Raw genomic sequence first — 15878 nt, 5'->3', positions numbered from 1 at the left:
TATATTCTCATTTTGCCAAATCACTTTATCATGATGCCATTATGAAAAGACTGTTCATCTATTTTAGTGGTTGCTTAGGAGATGCGAGAAGGATTGGCCTGCAGCCACTTCCCTCTTCTGTCTTCCCCAAGATAGCGCTGCAGCCCCTTACCTACAAGAAAGCCAGTGGACAATTGCTTGAAATCAAGGAGATTTCACACTCAGGCCCCTTTTGTGACCTTCTGTGACAGCAAGGCCAGTTGGAGAAACTCCTTAAATCCAACTGGACAGGAAACAGAGAAACTTACTGGCCAAGAGGATCAGGGGAAGAGGTGTATTAATGGAACACTGAGAAGCTCAAGGATGGCAAGAAAAGGGCTGCTGAGGTGGCGCTAATTCTCTCAGGGACCCTTGGACAAAAACCTGCATTGAGTTGTTGTGTGGTGGACCCTGTCCTGGGAGGAGCCTCTTGCAGGAACCCTTGTTTAGATGTGAAATGGAGTAGGAGCAATAGAACGACAGCTAGTTAGGAATCATAGCTGCCTAACTTTTCTTTTAATTATGAGGTAGTAATTCTAAAATTAAAAAAAAAAAAAAAAAAAAAAATTAAAAAAATAGTGCTTTTATTTTAATTGTGAAGTAATTTTCTTTTAATTGCGAAACATTTAAATGATGTAGATATTCCTTTTAGAAAGTAAAGATGTTTGAAAAATGAATGTGAAATGTTGACACGTTGTTTTAAGGTCTGATCTCACATCACTGAAGAGAAGCAAGTCATCAGGACAAAGTCTAGGAGATGTTTGCTGAAATCAGAAAACTGTTTTCTCTACAATTTGTAGCCTTTCCTTGTGGTTCTAGAGGAGACTTCCTTAAAACTTACATATATATATGTATATATTTGGTTCAATCATTAATGTCTGATCAACACTAAGAAATACATAGCATGTTGGAAAAACAAGGAAGACTAGGTTTACTTTTTTGGTCTCAGTACAAATGAGATGTGAGGTGCTGTGATCTATTAGCTCTAAAACCTTGTGGGACATATTGACCAAAACGAAACAATTGAATTCACTACCTGCTGATAACATGTTTTTCTCTTAATCAGTTTTGATCAATTTGTCTTGCATATCCTGTGCAGTTACTATACAACTTTATTATCTAATAAAAGGCAGAATTAAAATGCTGGCTTTCAGCATCTTAATTGAATTTCAATTCTCATCCAGAAATAGCTTGACACAAATCAAAAGCAAAAAAAATAATTATCATGTAAATAAGCAAGGCCATTCACTATTTTCTAACATAACTTAATGCAAATTATGTATCTGAATAAATGTAAGTGATTAAATTGTTCTATTTAAATGTGCAGAGAGCTCAGGCTAGCAAAAAGTTAGCAGATTTAGTGCAAAGGCTATGTTTAGTTTCAAATCAGGATGCGTTAATTATCAGCTAACAGGAAGCAACCTTTTTAGTTTAGTTTTGTTTTGTTTTCTGGTAATTTTTATGTGTTTTGGAAATAACTACAAGTCTGAAACATAATTAAAATAGATTGCTCCAATCATCTTATTTTGCTATCTGATATTTTTACATCACACCATCTTGAACAGACATTATCACATATCAGTCTTGTGGAAGTTTTACAAAGGTCTTTCCAAGTTCATGCCAACTTACTTTCGTTACCCTTTTAAACTGTCTGGGCTACCCACAAATGAGTGTGAGCTGTATCATCTCCTCTTTTCAAATTAACTTTGGCAATAAGTTACACTGTGTGTCATGTGTTTGCTGTTTCCCCCATCTCTTTGTGGCCAGAAGCAAAGAACAGTGGAGACCCAGAACTCCCTGTATGTGCCCAGGAGCAGGAAGGAGAAAGAGAGAAAGTAAGAGAGAAATAAAGAAAGAGAAAGGAAGAGAGAAGAGAGAAAGAGAAAAAGAAAGAGAGAGGAGATGAAGAGAGAGAAGGAGAGAAAGAGAAAGAGAAAGACAGAGAACAAGAAACAGGGAGACAGGGTGAGACAGAGAGAGAGACAGAGCGAAAGAGAGACAAAAGAGAGAAAGAAAGAGAGAAAGAGAGAGAGAGGAGATGAAGAGAGAAGGAGAGAAAGAGAAAGAGAGAAAGTGAAAGACAGACAGAGAGACAGAGCAAAGGAGAGAGAAAAGAGAAAGAAAGGAGAGAGAGAGAAAAAAGGAGAGAGAGAGAGAGAAAGAAAGAAGAGAGAGAGACAGAAAGAAAGACAGAAAGACAGAAAGACAGAAAGACAGAAAGAAAGAAAGAAAGAAAGAAAGAAAGAAAGAAAGAAAGAAAGAAAGAAAGAGAGAAAGGAAACAACACCCTTTCTGTTCAGTATAGTCAAACACTATCTGCTGCTTATTACAGACTTGTGAAACCACAGACACTCAATACCTAAAGGCTATAAAATTTGTTGAACTTGCTACCTAAGCTTTGAAGTGTGACTGCATCTCAGCACAGCTCTTGCACCAGACATGGTTAGGCGCCACATTTTCAGAAGACCTTGGAGTCCCTGTCACCCCTATCATTCCTCTAGCTCTGCCCTTTCCTGGTACAATTCTTCCTGTACTTCAGCTTTTCATGCCGTCCTTGGGTTCCCAGAGCTCGCGTGTAGGCTGCAGAACAATAGCAATTGCTGAAAATATGAAATGGAAGAAAAGAAAACATCTTGGTAAAACACTCACACACTGGGAGTAGGATATAAAAATAAGAAGTGACAGCTCAGCTCTGGGGCCCCAGGATCTATGGGCTGTGGATAAAAGCTACTTCTATTTTTCTTCTAGATTCTTACCTCTTGTTCTGCTTCTGAAAAATGCCAATAAAGAGCTAGCTCCTCTTTGTCATCCTTCCTACGAAGTGTATTCCTTCTGTGTCAGTAACACCATAACTTCTGTTACCTTAACATCTTCTGGGTCCTTCTCCCTCCTTTTATTTTTCTCCTATAGCTCAGTGAATAATTTTGCAATTAATTGTTTATTCAGCAAACCTAGCTTCTTTTCCAATTGTGGACTATGCCAGAGGAGACTGCAATTTCTTTAGGTTCTTGGTTTTCTTATGTTAACTGGCCAGTCTTCTAAGCTTCTTCTTCTTGTCCATGGATTCACTGTGGACTTTGAAGGGGCTACATGGCTGGTTGTGGTTTCAAGCATATTGGCCAGTAGTGATCAGCTAGACTGCATGGCTTGAGAAAAATCAAGTGCATAGTCACATGCCAGTGTTTGACCACAAAACCATCATCATCATTACTTTAAGTTACAATTGACTTTTAGGTCCTACACTTAGGTCCTTCACAACTGAATGGGAAAGATGAAATCTGAAGGGAAAATCTTTTACATATAGGGGTGTATATCATTGAAGGGGGATAACTTTTCCATTATATTCAGAACAGGATAAAGCCCAACAGAATTCAGAGGAAGAAATGATGACTGAGAAATTTCATTGTCAAGCTGCCAACAGGCTTTTTGCTACATATTGCTATATGCTCTATATAGGCTCTTTGCTATACATGGCTATCCTGAGGTGCCCTGGTGTTTTCTACATCCCCATCCCAGTCCCTGTGAATTTGTTATTTGGCTGCAGGAGGTGGCTCTGAAGGCAAATAGAGCAGGTACTGGCACAGGAAAAAACAAATATATCTTTGCTTTAATCACCATGTGGATGTGGGTTGCCATATTAAGGAAATCCCATGAAAAGGGTGTCCCAGAGATGGTACAGTATGAAGGAGGCACCTGGAAGGGATGTGCTTGGCTTAGCTGCCCGGCTGGGTTGTGTGCTGGCCCCACCTTGCTGTAATGAGAGGGTTGGTGGAAAGCACAGGTTTGCTGCTGGCTCCTGTCATCCCCGAGATCCTTAATTTGCCTTTCCAGTGATTAAAAAAGAGGCAGGGAGTGGAGGGGAATAGTGACAGTTTCTTTGAACAGGCACTGACCAAGAGCCAGAGTACTTTGGGGGTAGAAAAAAAAAATAAAATAAAATAAAATAAAAGAGGACTCCACCCTCCTCTTACCACAGAAACGTCTCAACCACATCCCAAAGCCCAGCTAGCAGCTGAGTCCTTCCTCACAATGAGGAGCAGGCTGGAAAGGGAGCCAGGAGAAGTGGGATGTACAGGGGCCCAGAGATGTGCTGAAGGTCCAGTTGCATAGTTTGGGGCTGGTTTTGTTGGCACAAGACCAACAAAAGGTAATGTCCCAGGTCTAAATGAAGGACTTCAAGACAACCTTTCCTTCCCACACCGCTCTTAGGCTGTCAGCTACAGCCAGAGCAGACCACCACCACCACACCATGCTTGACAGGCACTCTGTCCTTTCAGAGCTGTGCCTCAGGGCCTCTGCCTGGCTCACTAGTCATGGAAACAGAGCACAGAAGGTATCGTGGAGGCACCAAACTGATATGAGACATGAGCCATGGCTTGGCCTTGTGGGGGATGACAGTGTCTGTATGCAGGGCGGGAGCTGGGCAAGGCTCCGGATGTGGTTTTTCACACTGGGCGCTGTTATGCCTACAATATTTTTATGATATTTGCTCCCCTCTGATGATCATTCAGTGGCCCAGGTGAGATGGAGTCCCTGCTGTCAAGCTGGGGCCCTGAATCCTTGTTGCCCACAATTACTCAGGTTTCCTAAGTTTTGCTCTGGCCCCTTCAGAGGTGTAAGGCACAGCTGCTACACAAGAAGACCAAAGTGAGGTGATGAAATCCTCCTCATTACGCTGCATGTGCCCAGGCTGTCTCTGGCCACCCTTAATCCGCAGGGAGGAGACAAGGAGGCACCACGGGCACGAGGGGACCTGGCCACTGCCTCGCAGGAGAGAGCTGTGGGGTGATCTCAGCCTGTGTCACGCTGTGGAGGTGTGGTGCTTTGTGGTGATGTGGGACATCCTGTCACACAACTGGTGACAAAGCCAGGAGGGACTGAACTGCTAGAGAAGAAAAGCCTCGCTGTGTTTATTTTTGGCTGAAACAGGAAGGTTGCTGGTGAAGCTAAAAAGAGCCCAAGTGGTGTCCTTTCAGAAGCCTACTCCTAACAAACCACATATATTTTCTTCAATGCAGTAAAAGCAAGATCTCATCCCTCACGTAATACATTTTTGTGGAAGAGGTATTTAGTTAGATAGGAATTCCTTCACCTCCTGCTGAGAAGCAACCCCCTCTGGGAGGGAACAGAGCTGTCATTTAACAGCAAAAATAATGGAAAGAAGCACACATCTGAGAAATTAAACACGTGAAAGGTAGATTAAACACATCAAATCTGGCCAGAGTATCAGTGCAATAGACCTTTCCAGAAGAAGGAAAAACGGGACTTCTAAAAAACACTCTTCATTAGGTGCTTCAGTATTCAGCTCATCTGAAAGGGAGCATCTCCACCATTTCTAAATGAAGCCACTCCGCTGTTCTTGTGGGTTTTATTGTGTGCAGAGTAATCTTTGATCCACACGCTGATTAGGATTTTTTGTGCTTCACATATGAGTGCTGCTAGAGCTGCAGACCTAAGATAAAGGCTCCCCAGCTTTTTGTCTTTACTGTTTTTGGTTTCTGAGCAACTCAAACTGTCCAAGAGGGAACAAAGAAGCATGTAGCTTCTGTTGCTGATAAGTTAACATTTTCTCAATGGACCTATATTAATTGCTTTTTTTCATTAACAGTATGAGCAGGTAGATTTAATTTTTGAACAAAATCATGATTAGTAGCTGTTAGTAACACTGAGCCTGCCTCTCTGGACAAAGTACCCCCCTTAGAAATCCCTGCGGCTGCAGTAGCTAAAGCCCTTTAAATATGTCAATCATTTTCCTCTGGGGAAAACTTAAAATCCACCCTGACACTGCTGCTGACATGGCTGCAGCTGGAAGAGCACGTAGGGGCCTCTTCACTCGACGCTGGAGGCATTCGTGGATCTGGGACAGAGTTGGACATCTAGTGGTAACGCCTGGGTATAATCCCAGAGCTCACACTGGGAAGTGCAAGGGTCACATGCACGGGTAAAGCAGTCTGGGAGGGGATCCACCACTTCTCAGCAGAGGACACACTTGTATGCTGCATGTATGGCCATGCACCTTGGTATCATGAGCCGTCTGTCCTCCACTGACATTCGATTAAGGGAGGAAAACAGCTAGGAGGTAGGCCCAGGTCATGTTTCATCCAGAGAAGCAACATCTTTTCAGATGTGAGTTTTTATCTCTCTGCTTATGATCTCTTGTGTCATTATGCATGCTTTTTCCATGCTAATGAAGCAACTGGAGGAGGGTCCTAACCTGAGTAAAGCAACAGATATCCAAAGAGTTAATTTTGACAGCTGACGAATTTGAAGAAATTTGAGGTATTTCAGCTCCAGGTTTGATTGGTGCCAGTTATGACTGCAACCAGGAGAGTCTTGTGGAACTGATCTGCTGCTAGGAGCTGAATAATGAATGCACAGATAGAGCTGCCTTTATTAAAAGAAAATGTAGCAAAGAGCAAAATGATTCAGGTGACATGAGCAGCAGCACAACCTCAGGGTTACAGACAGACTGAAGTCTTTCTTATTTTTGCATTTCTCCACATTTCATACAATCAGAATGAGAAAGTATCATTATGTCTTTAGAAACACGATTCCAGCCCAACTCAAAATCTCACAGGGAAATTGCATACTCTTAAAAAGTTTGGCTAGTCTCTGCCTCAAAGAAACTCAGCTTAGGGTGCAAGTGTGAGCAGATCATCTGAAACTGCAAGATCTGCCTTTTACCTCTAAAACCTACTTGTACAAACAGAGAGTGGTTGGGCAGTTTCTCCATCTGCCTGCAAACATTAGATTAGATGCATGTACAGGGATTAGTAACATTTTACCAGGGATGAATTTGGCCCACTGTGTACCTGCCCACATTCTGAAAGAATGAGAAAGTGTTAATTAGAAATTACATTAAGAGTTTTCGATCACTTAGAGCAATTGTTTTCTTTCTATTTATTTTCAGACAGAGAAAATAAAAATAATGCTTGAATCAGAATAGCAGTTATGGTTTAGAGTTGTTGAAATCACATTCCCTATCCTCCAGATATATCAGAGTAGAAAGACTCTATTCCCCTTCCTTCTTTGGGAAGTAAACACATTTTCTGTGTACATTAATGCAGGGGCTAGTGCTCAGTCTCTATAGCACCATTATATGAACCCTATAGGGCTGCTGTGCAAACCACATTTGAAGTCCACTCTCTGGTGCAGTAAAATAGTATTTGCTCCTTGGGGAGTGATTTCTCAGTCTCTAGATTTTATTGAAGTGTGCAGTTTTAACTCTCCTCAGGATGTAGCTCAGCTGATCACCTGAAAATCACCTTGCCAACCTTTTCCTTGCAGAAGCAAGCCCAAGATTTGTAAGCATCCAACAGTGTACACATGGGGATGTTCAACTGAAAAGGCCAAAAGTTTAGGCCTGCTTTATCAGATGCCCTGCTTGGAAATATTCCTGTTACATTGACCAGGCAGAGGGCCTAGATGGCTGGAGAAGCAGGATGGCTTGGTTTCCCTTGGAAGGTAGGTGGGAACCAGGGCTTTCCTCACTAGTGGTGTCCAGATTGCTCCAAGTGCTGGAGGTAGAAAGGAGCAAGAAGTGCCAGTTGGCACCAATTTGTGGTAAGGGAAATCCCCTGTTGACCCTGTTCTTACTCTGTCCTGTGGCCCTCTCACACACAACAAAGAGACACAAGATCTTAGTGTAAGGGTAACTCAGTCAAGGCTTCAGAGTCTGTTTGCAGCCCTGTTTATGCACTTCACAGCAGCTTGCTTCCTCAGACATTCAAAAGAGATGCCACGGTTTCCTTAATGACCCCCTTACTTCTGAGGAGAGATACAGAGCAACCCATCCCAGCATGGATCAGAGAAAATCTGCACAAACAATTCCGTAAAAACCTCACATTTCACTCTCTTGTCTCTGTCATTAGGTCATTTTAACCTAGCTGCAGTCAAGAGCTCCTCAGGGCAGGAACTATGTCTGCATGTCTGCCAGGAGGGTGCCATAAACATTTGTGGCACAAGGCATAGTCATGCTGCCTCTAGAAAGCAGGCATTTTCACTGGAGGAGGAGATAATCCAGGAGCATCAAAAGATCCAGGGCAAAAGTATCAGTGTCCTGGCCAGAGACATCTCTATTGTGTTCTAACTGATGGAGAACTTGGAAAAAGAAAAAAAAAGAGAAAGAAAAAAATAGTAGATTAGCTTATGCATATATAATGTGATGGAGGTTTAAAGAAAGAATATCAGATGAGCAGTGAATTCATAACCAAGACATTTCTACATGAGGAGAGCATACATGGTTGTATGTGTGTTTTGATTTGTGTTTTTTTTTTTTTGTTTGTTTGTTTTGTGTGTGTGTGTGTATGTGTTTTGTTTTGTTTTGTTTTTTGTTTGGGGAGGAGGCGGGGGAATGAGAAAAACACCCATTACCTTGAAAAAGACCCTGTAGCTTTCATCTACACGTTCTGTCTTTGCAGTCAGCCTATGTTGCTGCATGCCCATCCCTGAGCCTGTCTCCAGGCAATAAAATCCCCATTGAGGACTACTACACTGGAGGGCAAATGCAGAGGAACTTTACAAGGTTTATACCTTATTACAAACTGTATTAGTCTATGGGAGCTTATTACAAGTACTTGTAACTGATTTCCTTGGATATGTATTTTTAAGTAACATTTGAATATTTGCAGAGTACTACTCAAATGATCCCAAAAAGGCCTCTGAAGGAGAAAGTTGCAAAGGCTGGTCCTTTACAAAGTAAGGGCTGTGTCTTCTGTCTTCTAACATAACAACAAAATGTTCTTGTCTTGTTAGTATTATCTTGATAATGATAACCAGTGCTGTTCTGGCTTTGTACAATATTGTTCCCTTAAACATCTGTTGCATTGTGCTCTGACTGTATATCGCTGCTAAAACAAAACAGGAAGGAAAGATTTTAGTGAAATTTATAAAACTGATGGAATTGGACACTTCTGTCCCCAAGGTAAAATCTGCCCTGGTCTTGGCTTCCAAAATGGGAGGAAGAAATAGGATTTTCATCTTTGTTTATGAAAATTATTCCTTCCCCTTTCTCCACCCACCTTGAATAATCAGGTGAGTCCTGCTGGTCCTACTGTTCTACTCTGTGAGTCTCTCAGCTGTAGGAATGTACTGTATTTCCTGAACACTATCAGCTTTCTACGCTCCTGTTACCCAGCTGACCTCTTACATCCCAAAAAGGCAAAATAAAACACTTTTTTTTTTTTTTTTTTTGCTATGGAGAATTGGCTGATGGAAGCCATGTATCACAGTGCATCAGCAGCTCTGACGCCTTTTCCAAGGACAACAGAGCTGGGGCTTTTGCAATCCACTTCTGGATATTGTTGCCATTTGTCACTAAAGCCCCTCCAGCTCATTGTGGTGCTGGCGTCATTTTACTGCCTCGGGCTCCCCGAGGCCACACAGGCGGTGTAGAGCACAGAGCTGGGATGGCACTATGAGCAGCAGCTGGTGATCACTGCCTCCTGTGCTTCCAGCATCCCCCCTGAAATCCCAGCCACAGCCCCAGCATCACTGCAATTTAAGCACTAAGCAAGCAGCCTCTTTTTGGGAAATAGCGTCCACCATGAGCTGAACCTCAGACGCTTATTCTCTGCAGCAGAGCAGTTCACAGGCACAGCCCATGCTGAACTGCCGGAGGAGAAGAGCTGTCCATGCCCTCTGGAGGTCCCATCTCGCTTCGGCTTTAAAGAACTGAACTGCAGCAGCTCCGGGGTTTGGAGCTGGAAATGTTTTTCCTGATGGATTTTCAAAGGAGTGGTCAGGGGAGGATTCTTCTCCCCCAGATGTGCCATGGCTACGTCAGAGCTTGTCATCTACAATATCTCTTTTTATGATCAACCAAAAGGAGCAGGCAGTTGAAGGGCATGGTTCATTTCTTTCCGCTGACTATAAAGGGAGTCCATGATGATGAGCCTAGCTCCGAACGTCTGCATTCAATCAAGTTGAGGGAGATGAATTCCGTCCCAGCGCCCAAAATTTTTGGAGGCTCTAAACACTTAACCCCATTGCTTAACACTCAGAAATTATTCCACAATTTTGTAGGTTGGAAGCATTTCTCTTTTTTTCTGGCAAGTTCAGTCTCTCCCTTCTTGCATGCTTTAGAAAAAAAAAAAAAAAAGAAAAAAACACAACATCATCTTGGCATCATCTCAGACTAAAATGGTGGATGGTAGTTAATTCTCTAACAAAATTGATTGATTAATTTTTTATCTATCTATTTATAAGCTATGAAGTGCTATAGAAATGCCATGCCGCTGTCAATAATTAACGCGGTAACATCTGGTGGGCGCAAAGTTGGATCACCGTCCCACAAATTAAGGCATACTGTGTTAACTTGAACACTATTTTTAGGTGAGTGCCGCTCATTACGAGCCTTCACATACCAGTTTTGCTGAAAGAATGGTCTTGCCTCTAACAGCTTTTATTGTTGTTCTTGCCGCTGCTAAAATAAACGAGTAGCCCGATACTTTGCTTTCATCGGAATTATTATGGATGTTCTTTCCTCTGTGCCATTCTGCTCAGATCCTGGAGGCGCCCCAGCAAACTGGGATACCTGGTCTCCTGCCAATGTTCCACCGAGCATCTGTCCTGTGAGCCTCTGCAGTTTTCCCTCCCCAAGAGGTAAATCCTGCGCGCGTGTGTTTGTAATGAGAGGCATGTGGCTTTATTTGATAAGTCCAGAGAAATGTGTTGTGCATTTTGGGTTCGAACCGATCCCTCCTTTTCAAGGCTGCAGGAAGTAAATCAGTCATGTTTTAAATGATCCCACGCTCCAGCTGCTGCAGATTTGGAAATTGTTAATGAATGCTGCTCACAGCGTTATCTGCTTGTGGCCATATGGCTCTGTAGGGAGAAACTTTCATCCTGAAGTATTCTGCACACCTTCCTGCTATACTTGCAGCCATCACTGGGCTGGAGAATGGCAAACAAATTGTGTTCAGAAGTCAGTGTGGGGCAGCTAGGCGTGAGGGAGATTTTGTTTCTGTTTTTACACAGCCTGTCAGGGAATTTTTTTTGTCTTCTGTGCCACTGCAGAGCAGACTTTACAGGCCGTGTTTCCTAATGACGAGTGGACAGCGTTCTGCTTGGCATGCTAATGCAGGAGACAAATATTGTCTGATTGCATGTTCTAACCTGGATACTCTCTGATTCCCTTTTTAAAGTGCAGCATCTTTTGGAATGAATGTCCATTCTTTCTCCCCTTCTTCCAGTGCCAAAATCCTATCTGCTGTGTGTGGCTTGTATGAGGCTTTATGATACTTGTTGTAGACTATTAAAAAATATGTGTTAAAAGGGACCTCGAGCATTCATTTCATCCATTGCCTTACCAAAAGAGAATTACCTGTATCTGGATCATGCCCGGCAGGTATTTAGTATCTTCCTTTCTAAAGTTTATTGTGATGGAAATTCACCTTTCCCAAATGATCTACTTCATTGCATTGCTAGCCTTACCCATAAAACTGTCTGGCTTGAATTCCTCTTGCTGCGGTTCACTACATGTCCTTTCCCAGCATAGATCTTAAGAAAGAATTATTCTCTTTCTTTTTGCAGTGGTCCTTTTATGTACTGGAGACTGTACTTCACTTCCTCCTCATCAGCCAATGTCTTCTTCTTTAGATTGAGCTAGCCCAGCTCTTTCTGTGTTTTCTCACAGATTGTGTTTTCTTGACCACTAACCTTCCTAGACTCTGCCCAGTTGATCCACAAAGGTTTTGAAGTGTGGTGCCAGCTGTCGAGCTGAGTTCTTACCGATGATAGGTCTGAAGGATTACTTCCTAAACCTTAGCAGGAGTCTAGCCATACTTCTTAGTATGGTCTTACACATTGTTACAACAATGAGACATCAATGATTTACAATTTTATTTTGTTCCAGTGGAAAACCTTCCCATCCACCCTTATCTCAAGTCCATCTCTATAGATCTGTTATATAGCTGGCAGTGAATGGTTACTTTTCAATATCTAAGGGACTTGCTTCACTTTGGATGTTACTAACTTTGCACATAGGATAGAAGAAAAAAACCCCCGTGGCTCCCAGATATACCTTATAAGACCAAACCCTGATACCCTCGAAATGATGACACCAATTTGCATTGCTGTTCAAAAATAGGACTCTCCATGTGAGGTCCTTTTAACCCCTCTATGAAGCTTTCACCCCGTCTTGGCTGACACTGGCTGGGTCCCTGGCAGCAGAACGGAGCTCGCTCCAGCAGCGTGTGGGTCAGGAAGGGGTCAGCTTGTGCTGCAGCATCCCATGGGTATGAAAGAGAGTTTTGTCGCCTGTCCTGCTGGGATGGAGGACTCAGCATAGTTTAGAGGGAGAACATTTATGAGAGCCCTTTGTTCGAAAATCCGTGGCACAGTTGGCGTATTATCTTCCCTCATTGCTTCACCGTGCAGCGGAGAGCTGCAGCGATCCCTTTAACATTTCGCTGCAGCTCCAAGGAAAGGCCCCTTTGAGTGTTGTTCCAAGGGCTTCAGAGCAGGCCAACAAAAACAGGCAAAGATGATTAAACTACAGACCGGCTGAGGTGAGCTTGACACAACTGCTGATGCTGGGGTCAGCCAGTGCTTGTCTTCCTTCCAGAGGATTTCTCCTCTGGCAGAGGAGGGCCCTGCCTTTATTCACACAGCTCACCATGCTGAACTCTGCGGTGGCCCAGGGGAGGAGATAACATCCAAAGGGACTGCCCTGCCACCTTCATGCCTAGCAGTGTGCATATATGGCTGTAGGTGTTCGCTAGGGGAGAGGTCCTAGGAAATGCCCCTCTTCCCCTTTCTTGTTCTCAGATAAGCTCGGTGTCCTCCCCACTCCCTGCTTGGAAGAGAAAGAGGAGAAAACAGCCCAGCATCAAGGCCCACGATGAGGCAGAACTGCCAACCACCACTGCTGGTGTCAGGGCCAGGCCAGCTGGCAGACAAGGAATTGTTGGAGCTCACCTCTTTGGCAAGCTACATGAACAGTGTGGGATCCCTCACACACAGCAGGCCTGTAGATAGATACTCATCATGGGCTAGATGCACATTCCCAGAGGATGGTACACAAGGGACATCACTGTCTCAGCCTGTTCAGTCACAGAGCTGGAGTTGGGGAGAAGACCTGAGCTGTATGGAGAGGCTTTCAGGAAAGTTAATGCCCTACTAAGTTTAAAATAAAAATAATAAAAATTATTGGAAAAAAAAATATCCAGAAAATCTCCAACTCCTTTAAAATGAAGCTAGTTGCTGATCTAATTCCAAATGCTTTCTGCTTAACTTGAAAGTGATTTCAGCAATGCTTTGATCTACACCCAAAAGCCACTGGGAATAGCACCAACTGCTCAAACAGGCCAAGGCCAAGAAAGGAAAGGATCCCCACACCAAATAAAATAAATAAATAAATAAATAAATAAATAAATTGCATCCTAGTTCCAGGGCCTCCACCAGATCCACCCTACACCCAGGCAAATTCACAAGCTCTAAGGACTGCTTCTATTCAAAAATAACAATAACCTCTGGAAGGTCGTGTGCTGTTGGGAATGTTTCCCTTCTCTTTCTAGATCACTCTATCCAGCCTTCTAATTACAGCTGGCTAGATTATTTTTACAAATAAATTATCTGACTAATTCAGCCCTTTATCCAGCTCATGAATCATTAGCAAACAGACTTTGCTTTTTGTTGTTCTTGGTAATTATTTCATGAATGGTTCATGCAAATAAACTTGTCTGTGGGATGTGTCTGCAGCTTGCTCCCCTCTCCTGTTCAGGGCGTCTAAGTGGCTCCCTAGGCGATGCGTGCTGTGCTTTCCTGCTCCTTCACTGTGCATCAGAATCCTTTTAATGACAAGATTTCGCCTTCCTCGTGCACGAAATCCCCCCACCACAGCTGTGTCCCAAATACTACACGCCAAGCAGAACCCCATTCACACCAGTGCTCATGAATAAGAGACAAAAGAGAGTGGGGGAGGAGTGGAGCTGAGCAGCTGTGCAGAATCTGAATAAACATTCAGCAATTCCCTTTTCTGCAGCATCTGCTGTCTAAGTCCCCTCCTCAAGTGCAAATAGCACATGAAGTGTGTGCAGGGTGCACTAGGAGATGGTGGTATGCTGCATTTCTCCAGGGGTTGGCCCACAGAAGTTAATATGGTCCTATAACGTTTCCAGACAGAAATGAAATCCTTCTGATTGTTATAAGGTATATATGTAGGGATTATACCTTCACACCTTATGTCCCTAAAGCATTCTGATGGGATAAGGCTCTATCAAGTCTGTTGTCTGCGGGGAATGGAGCCTGGCAAATCTGAAGGAGCCAGAGGAATAGCAGAAGCTTGTGTGCTAGGGCAGCTCTGGTCATCATCTTCCGTGGAATCCTCTCCCTAACAATGACCAGCCAGATGCATTAAGATACCATAAAATTGCTGACGATTCATCTCATGTTTTCATGTCTACTTTGATAAGAAATGCCCTCCTGACCCCGGCTGGTGATCCACTTGGACCTTGACACATGACAACTGGTAGCTGTGGTTGTTTTCACCTACTGGGTAGCCTTACAAATTCTTTTGCACTTGCTAGCCTCCTCCTCTCCCCTGCCTTCAATTTTCTCCTCATATACCTTGCTCTTCTCCGCTGAATCCGCAGCTTTTCTGCTGAGTGATGTGTATCCTTTGTGCCTGTGTATTGCAGCTTGTAGCCCAGCGCAGAGATAAAATGTTTTCTGCCCTTTGCAAAAAAATAAAAAAAAATAAAATAAAATAAAAGTGTGATTATCAATTCATGCTTAGCCCTGAGGCAGTTGTTCACAAGATGTTTGGAGCCAGCTCCCTGTGATTCTGTGCTCACATTCTGTTTAACTCTGCTTCCCCTTATTTACGACCTTTATGGTATTTATCTGCCAGGCCCTGAAGGCACTGACAAACCTTAATTACCCCGGCCAGTCTACCTGGGCCTTCCACTCATGCACCCTCTGTCCAGCAGCCCAGACCTGAGTTTAAAAAAAGCTCCTGGTCTATGTTGCCTGTGAACCCGTGCTCAGCTTTGTCCTGATTCAGTGAGTGGTATTCTGCAGGGATGCTGGCCCTGCCCTGCAGAAAGCCTTTTCTCTAGCTCTGTGTCGAGCTCTATCTCTGCTGCTCCTGCTTGGGTTCCCTGGTGGGACAGTGGACCTGACTGATCACCTCACGAGGAGTTTAGAGAGCCGAAAAGATATAGAAACCTGCCTGCGTAACAAAATGTGTGAAGCTTCTGCATTCAAAATAATATGACTAACCTCAAATCTTTTCCACTGAGTAGTAGCCCTAAGTGTCTTCTGTCTAACAATGGCTATCTGTTGTGAACAATCCTGTCTTGCTGCTCTTGAGGAACTGTCTGCATCACAAAAACGTCACCACATTCATCCCATTATACCCAACCTCAGCAGAGGGGACGATATGTTGCTGGAGCCTGTCCTACATTTGTAGTCATCTACCCTGTGGAAGACAAGGGTTTTCAGTCTCAACACTTGTCAGGCTGACATCTTTCAGCAGCAATAAACTAATCAGGCAACTAACCTGATTTCAGACTATATATAACCCCTGTGTGCACAGTAGTCGTTCACAGAGGGATTCCCACCATGGTATAGTGACTTCTATTGCACCTCGAGGTGGGAGAGCAACTTGCAGAAGGACTGTGGGAGCATGCTGTGCCGAGCTCATCAGTCCATAAAAAGCCAACAGAGGCAGCTATCTGTATTAAGAGGCTATTTAGTTCTTTTTGCTTCCAGAGGGTTTCATTTATTAATGTAGTTAGAGTGAGTTGCTAATACATTCATCAAAGGCTTGCTTTTCCTTCTTTTTCTTTTTTTTCTGGGAAAAAAAAAATAGTTTTCAAAGGAACGGATGCTCATGAGAAATGTTTGTTCCTTTAGAG

Source organism: Aythya fuligula, chromosome 1 (assembly GCF_009819795.1).
Source record: "Aythya fuligula isolate bAytFul2 chromosome 1, bAytFul2.pri, whole genome shotgun sequence".
NCBI classification, from domain to species: Eukaryota; Metazoa; Chordata; class Aves; order Anseriformes; family Anatidae; genus Aythya; species Aythya fuligula.
Note: the sequence above shows the minus strand (reverse complement) of the source record.